The sequence below is a fragment of the Sphaeramia orbicularis genome, chromosome 19, assembly GCF_902148855.1.
Source record: "Sphaeramia orbicularis chromosome 19, fSphaOr1.1, whole genome shotgun sequence".
NCBI classification, from domain to species: domain Eukaryota; kingdom Metazoa; phylum Chordata; class Actinopteri; order Kurtiformes; family Apogonidae; genus Sphaeramia; species Sphaeramia orbicularis.
The window spans coordinates 34,169,942-34,177,832 of NC_043975.1; the positions used below are offsets into that span (position 1 = coordinate 34,169,942).

At 39.5% G+C, this 7,891-nt stretch overlaps 1 protein-coding gene across 1 annotated transcript in view; it reads left to right on the forward strand.

Moving 5' to 3' along the window:
* The window catches only part of LOC115410530 (uncharacterized), a 136,284-nt gene extending 135,474 nt beyond the window's left edge, over window positions 1-810 (forward strand). Inside the window, exon 6 of the mRNA XM_030122201.1 lies at window positions 701-810. The gene's annotated coding sequence lies outside the window, so the exon portion shown is untranslated. The remainder of the gene's footprint in view (window positions 1-700) is intronic.
* The last annotated feature ends 7,081 nt before the right edge of the window (window positions 811-7,891 follow it).

Sequence of the window (7,891 nt, forward strand, 5' to 3'; positions counted from 1 at the left end):
AAGAGGTCGCTGCTTGGTTTTAAGGGGTCACAGTCCAAAAACACTTGAGAGGCACTTCTGTACATACTGTTACATTAACACAAGGCATTACATATGTTTTATATGCGGAACTAATATTTAGTGCAGTGTAAATTGTGATCACTTTACATCGCTGATGGCTTGGTACTGAAAACAGTGTTTACATTCAGTGCTGTGACTGTATGAGAATCTGAACGAGTACAAACAGGTTTTCTAAGGAATCATGGAATGAACTGCTCCAAATGAAAACAAATGCCAAAATTGATATCAGCAACAAGTTAGTTGGATTTAAGGGTGTCACACAAACAACCAAATATGCCTTAATGGACTCTTTCTGCGTTCTTTTACTTTCTAAATTAAATTATTCAGTTGTTTAGTCAAGTTAGATTGTTCAAGCTCATCTGGTAAGCTGTAAACTCTGATGAAGAGCAGAGGGTTCTTGTTGCACTGACACTGAATGTAATAATTCACTTAAATTCCACATTTCAGTCTCCAGGCTTTCATAGGGCATCTGCTCACAATTAAGATCTAGATCTAGAGATTGAAACTTGTTTTTTCTGTTCATTGATGGTAGGTTTTGTTAGCCTTTTTTTAAAATTTCTGTATGCACCTTTTTTGTTGTATTGTGCCAAACATCATACGTCATGCCCTCTCCTTTCTTTCCCGCTCGTCTCTCTTCTAGGGCTGATTCTGCCAAGATGACGCAGCCCATGAGGGGGGACCAGGCCCACCAGCCAGTCCCAGCCCGCAAGTCAGCCAGCCTGTCCTCACCAAGTGCGGCTCGCCGCCTGTACCGCAACTTGTCTGGAAAGTTCCGTGTGGGCACCAACCCCCCTTCCCTGGAGGACAGTGTGGTGTCAGGACGGGGAGGAGACAAGGAGAGGCTGCGCAAAACCACCATAGTAAGTCAGAGAGAGAGAGAGAGAGGGAGAAGGAAAAAATAATAAGCCCAGGAACATTGTAGTCCAAAAATAGTCAGGGGAAATATATAGAGACGTGGACTGTCAAATAATCCCAGGTAGAAACATCACCCACCCACCCATCTAGCTACTGTAGAGAAATGTAATATATATTTGTGTGAAAGCCACATGAGCTCAGCGTCCATGTTTTGCTGATAAAAGCTCTTAAAAGCATTCCCACTGCTCTGTTTGAAATCACAAACTCTCATTGTGTCGCAGTTCCAAAGTAATGAAGCGCTGTTTGAGGCAGTGGAGCACCAGGAGTTGGACCTGGTACAGCTGCTTCTGTCCCAGTACAGTCTGGAGGAGCTGGACCTAAACACCCCAAACAGCGAGGGCCTGCTACCCCTCGATATCGCCATCATGACCAACAACGTGCCGATGGCCAAGCTGCTACTGCAAGCCGGTGCCAAGGAGAGCCCCCACTGTGAGTAAAGGAAACGCAATAGCAGCAGCTAGCTAGCCACACCACCGCTATGAGACGAAGACATGATTGGATGATTTCAAGGATCACTTAATTGATGATGGAACATTCAAAACTCCAGCTCTGAGGGCACTTTGGATCAGTGCACTTACAGAGCCTAAAGAATGGTTTCCTCTGAGAGAGCAGATACATATTATGTAGCTCAATGTGTACAAGTTTGTCCTGTAATCATGTCACTGCATCACACTTAACCCTTTATAGTTGAAATTCAAATTTCAACCTTAGCGCGTTATTGGAGGACATAACAAGACTTTATTACTTTTGTGAAATATAAATAAATGTATTGTTGTTACGTAGAAAATCAAGGTCAGTGAAGTTACCATATTTGGTTCCTTACCCGCAAGTGGCAAAAAAAAAAAAAAAAAAAAAAATCGCATGTAAGATGAAAGGAAAATCCAATCCATTTTTATTTATAAAGCACAAATTTAAATAAACACAAAGTTCTCTAAAGTGCAGTACAGTAAAATAAACACAATAAAAACATAATCAGAAGATAAAATACTAAGATATAAATACAATAAAATGCAATAAATAAATAGACTGTCCACCCCAGATTAAATATCCATGCACATAAAATCAACAGCCTATGTGTGGAAAGCCAAAGAAAAGAGGTGGGTTTTAAGAAGAGTTTTAAAATTAAACAGTGAGGAGGCCTGTTTAATGTGCAGCAGCAGTTCATTCCACAGCTTTGGAGCTGCCACAGAAAACACTCAGTCCCCTCTTAAGTGGACTTTGGGGTCCAACGTACTCGGATACAGACTTGGACACCAGTGTGAAAACACCCTGAGCTTCAGCCTAGTTTTGGGAACCCTCAGGAGCAGCCAGTCAGCTGACCTGAGAGACGGCTGGGAACATGTATTTTGGAACATTAGAACATCCCTTTTAGAACATTAGACCAACATAAGTGCTGATCCAGACCCCTGTCCACATCCACATTATCCCTTTGAACATCATTCCTTACATTAGTACCATTACTTCATGGTACCTAACAAATCAGGTACACTCACTGTTCATGCAGAGGTGGACCGTAAGGCGAAGACACACAAACCCGATTTTCGGCAGCCGGACGTTGTCAGGCAGTCTGTCAAGGTCAGTGACATGAGTCTGTTAGGTGTGTTCCGTGCAATCAGCCGTCGTTAATGCCGTCGCCAGTCTTTTCAGCCGATTCAACATGTGTCATCGGCCACTACCAGCCATTCAGTCGGACCAATCTGATTGGTGGAGGGATATCCCTTGTCTAGTGAATCAGTGAATGACAAATTTACATGTGAATACAGCTATGCCAAGGTACTTCACACTATTATTGTCTTCTATAATAGTCCATTCACTGCTCATATCATATCTGAATGAGTGCCAGTCAGTGTTGACTATGGACTTCATTCATTCCATGAAGTGAACATTGTTAGCATAGTGCGATTTCTCCTCAGATTTCACCTTTCTTCTTCCACAAGAAGAAGCCCGAGAGCTGACAACGCCAGTATCTTCTTATTACTAGCCATCCGTTCAACAAGTGCAACAACAACCCTTCTCGACTACTGAACACTCTCTGCTGACAATAATGACTGACGACAGCAAGTTCTGGTTTTTTTGTCTGAAGAGATGTTCCGTCATTTCTGGTTTTATATCTTGCGCAAGTGCAGAACATACACTCACTTTGGTAGTCGATTTGGTGTGTTCTTCACATTTTTTGACCGTGTCAGGGAGACGAGAGTCGACCGATCCGTCAGGCTACCTTTTCTGGCAACAATCGGCAGTCAGGTTGGTGTGTCTTTGCCCTTCCAGACCCTGTAGACCACATTGGACCTGATATTGTTGCCTCACTGTCCTCACTGTAACTGTCTTGTAATGTGTGCAGATACTACCAAAATTAGTCACTGAATGGTTTTCACACATAAAGGGTTAAAAGCATTTACTGTAGTGTGTAACTGAAGAAATCACAATGGGGTCATTCACCAAACCAGAGACATATTTGCTATACGTTGTTAAGCCTTTTGTTGTCTTCCATGCAATGGGACAAACAAATCAATACATAAAACTGAACCTTACATCATTAAATTTGCTCTGGGGGTCGCCACAATGTCTCCGTACTAATAAGAGCTGCTTACGTAGCTCTCGTGTACTCAGACTCTTGTTTACAATCATATTTCTGCTTGTAAATTTCAACAGCTCATTACTTATGTTATAGAACATTGGCTTGCTTACAGGTGAATCACACCATAGCAAATGATAGCTTGGCTTTCTGCAGGAAACAGGCTGACTTCCCCTAACCTTAAGCTTATTATATTTTGACTAGAAAAAGGGAGACTCGGCTGACTTTTGCCAATCACAACTTCAATCCTTTACATTATGATGTAGTTGAGTTTTAATATTTTCTTCCTCACAGAGATTATAATGTTCATTGTAGTGTTTCTTAGAAATTATGCCCTGACACTCTCTTTTAATATTGTCAACGGAGCCAGATCTGTCATCAATGCAACATGAGCAGCCACTGTACTGACCTCAGGTGTTGCCCGAAGCAACAACACACATAAACCTCATTACTCTCATTCTGTCGTCTTGCGCACCAGTAAAGCATTTGTCCCTACACCACCGGCAAAACAGGCATTAGTTTCTGTTTTTCGCTAGCAATGAAAACATATTAAATGTGATGAAGGGGTGGTAATTATGATGTAATATTAGTCATCTTCATAAGCACTTTTCACTGTCTGTGATCTGCTGAGTCTCGGTTCCCTTCTTCTGTTAATGATTAGAACTCGCCAGTAAGGCTCCTGGGCTGTTTGTGTTTGTACATGTGTGCGCACTCACACACGCTTTTACAGAACTGAGCCAGACATCTTATAAAGGTATCATTAAATTGAAAACACTTGAATGGAAAGTGGTGTTTACTGAAGTTTGCTCTTTGATTGTTTTTTCTCTCCAACCCAAATAACTCATAAGAGAGTGTGAGTGGTGTGTATATCCGTGTGTGTGTATGTGTGTGTGTGTATGTACAAAACACTGAATCGGAGAAAGAAAAGCACAGAACAATAGCACTATTTTATACCCATGTACTAATCAAACTCCATCTGAATAGAATTGACATCAAAGACGTTGCAGACTTTGCCTTCAGCTTTTAAAGGAACTGATTCTGATGCTTATTGATATTGCCACGCTTGACTTCACAGTGTGTGGTTTCCCAGAAAGACAAGGGCAGACAAAGACAATTTAACACATTTTCTAAAGCAACTTCAGATTACCATTGTAAATTCCTTTGAGGCTTTAATGTGCTGTGGAGGATCGCAGGCTTGATGTGAAATAAGGACAAATCAGACACACGTACACACTGGTGACAGCATCTGGACCCGTTTCCAGGCCTAGAAGGGCTGGAAACGTAAATCAAAGTGGACATTCAGCATCTATTGGCACACATCCAAAGGTCCGGGTCCAAATTAGAGACAGGATCCTCAGTAATAATCCCAATTTAAGCAGGAGCCTTAACCTTAAAAAGTGGCTAACAGCGACAAGTGACAAGTCTTTAAGTGGCACAAGTGGCCTTGGATATCAACAAAACCGACACCCGGAGAAGACGGTCAGATTCAAAGAGAAGCTCACAGCCACTGAGAGAGCCGCAGAATTAAACACCCAGATGGACATTTTGACACGGAGCTTTAAACTTACTGTCAACAGTGGAATCTAACGCTCAACAGTGGAATCTACAATGAACAAACACAGATCACACAGACTAAACACAGACACACACCAGTTCCAAACACTCCAAGAGTGACCAGCCACCAAAGACGAAGTACAGTATGCTACTGTCCTTTGTGACCTTCACAGCTTTACATTACCTCTTATGTACTTTTGTTTACAGTGATCTGTCTACATTACCGATTGCAGCACTTGAACCTTTCATCTATTTGTACAATACTCACCCTACTTCAGTGCAATAGTCACACACATGCGCCTTGTTTTTCTCAGTCTTACCTCGTATATATCCTATATTGCCTGTACATATCCTTATTTGTATAGAGTTAGCTTTTTGTATATTTCAGTAGTTTTAGTAGTACTTTAGTAGAATAAGTATTATGGCTTCATGATAATGACAAAACTTGCAGTAGGGGTGTACAGCTTTGCAACAATCATAATATTGCGATACTTCTCATTCACCTAAAGAAATACCAATTTCATCTACTAAGAAAAATGTTCCTTAATGTTAAAATGAGCCAATTGTTCGTATGCTGACTCAATTATTTATAATTTAAGACAAAATTCTGTACTACTACAATCAGTTACACAATTCTGTCCAAGACTCCTGTGATGCAGCTACCACGGACCTTCAGACACAAACATAATCAAATATTTAGTCATTTTATTCACATATAACAATGTGTAAATGGCATGGATGTATTTCATAACATAATAACAAAAGTGCCAGAGTACCGCCATATAAGAGCTTTAACAAAACACTATTCCATTGCTTGCCTGGTTTTCAATCCATTGAAAAAGTTCCATCACGTGACCACGTGTACTGTGTTTATAATGTCTTATGTATGTGATGAATGTGCTTGCATTATCTTCACTGTAATCTTCCAAAGGATTTGTGGGGCGCATGCGCGTAGTGACCGGCAGTGAGCGAAAGCTTGCTGCAAAACAAATCTACCCACAGATACAAATAAAGTCACCTTGAACCTTGGTAAATAAAAAAAATTTGACATCATTTCACCACCTAATAATTTGTTAAAAATTTGTTTGGTCTTTTTGATCAAAAAGTGTAATCCTTTTTACTGTTCTACTTTCACAAATAGACATGCCGTTTACTGCAACAGAAAAGGCATTCTGTGTATTGAAATACACTCAAACTCTGTCAAATGTGAATGTGCATTATGAATTTGTTAGAAAATTTCACAAACAAGCGCTAGCAGGAAAGCAGATTTGGACGTGGCATAAGAAGTTTCAAGAGGAAGGCTGTTTGTGTCGGAAAAAAGGACTCCACTGCCGACTTGATGTGTGCCGCGTCACAAGCAGCACACACATTGAACATTTGTAATAACATTGGAACATTATAAAATTACCATCCCCAGAATTTTTCATTTGAAATTTGTAGAATAAAACATTTTATGTCCAAAATAAATACTATTAAGTATCATTTTTCCTGACCCACGTAGTCACTCCGATATGGACATCTCAAATGATGTCAATTTTTTGGGGACACCCTGTGTAACTGTTCAGTTGTGCTCTGAAAATATTTGCATCTTGTCAACATTAATAACATGTAAACTTGCATTCAACCAGCAGCAGTAGCATTATTTCAGGTTTTTTTGCCAGAAAAACTAGTATGTTAGAGTGATAGAGAAAACCACTCTGGCACCCCATGATGTGTAAAACAGGAAGTTAATGAAAAAAAAATAAAATTATTGCACGTGTTTGCAATATGAATACTGCACACTCCTTTATTGCAATAACGATATTTTTTCGATATATTGTACAGCCCTAATAACTGTATTTATTATTTTATCCTGTAGCTGTTTGCACATGCCAACATTTTTCAGTATTTTGTGTGATATTTTTATACTGTCTAGTTTTTGCTGCTAAACAGAAGAGAACAGCTGAATGGATTTTCATTGTTCCTGTGACAGTGATAATAAAGATCTGTTCTATTCTATTCTGTTCTATTCTGTTCTATTCTATTTGTTATGGCACCACTAACCACCAGGCCATATTTTCAACTTGTATATTTTATTTTCGACCTCGTAGCGATATAGTGTTTTTATTTAAGTAAACATCATTAGTGTTTACATGTTTTGGTACTTACACTTTTTACACTGCACTGAGGGTTCCATGACACTCTATTTAGTCTATTATATAAAAAGGCGTGTAATACAAGGTTTGCAGGAAAATCGTTTTACAATGGCAGTTTAAAATAATGCCTATGCACGTTCCCACCATTTTGTGTTCCTTTATAACCGCATTTGAAGAACACTCCTCCCTCACTCACCCCTCTCACTTTCATTGCCCCATTTTCTATGTCATTTTGTAAGTGATGTCATCTCTAAAGAGGGATTGCTTAGTTAAATTAAGTTTATTGAGGAATCTGCTGCAGCATTTTGGCAAACAAAGATATAAAAGAGAGTGGCCTGCAAAAGCGATTCACAGCATTGCAGGCAACGGGTTCTCTGGAGGATTAGAAGAGCAATGTCTATTGTTTAAATAATGATTAAAGAATAAGAAGAACATAATACTTTACTATGTATATGTGTTGAACAAATATTTTGTTGCAGAGTTGAAATAGCAGAATTTGTGTTGAATTTGAACCCATAAAGACCCAAACATCCACTGTCGACTAAAAGCATGTATTGATGCAAATGTTTAATACCTGTTGATTCATGAATCCTATCAATACATTGAAATGATTGGTGTAAAATGCAGTTTGTCATCTTTTCATGGTCGTCAG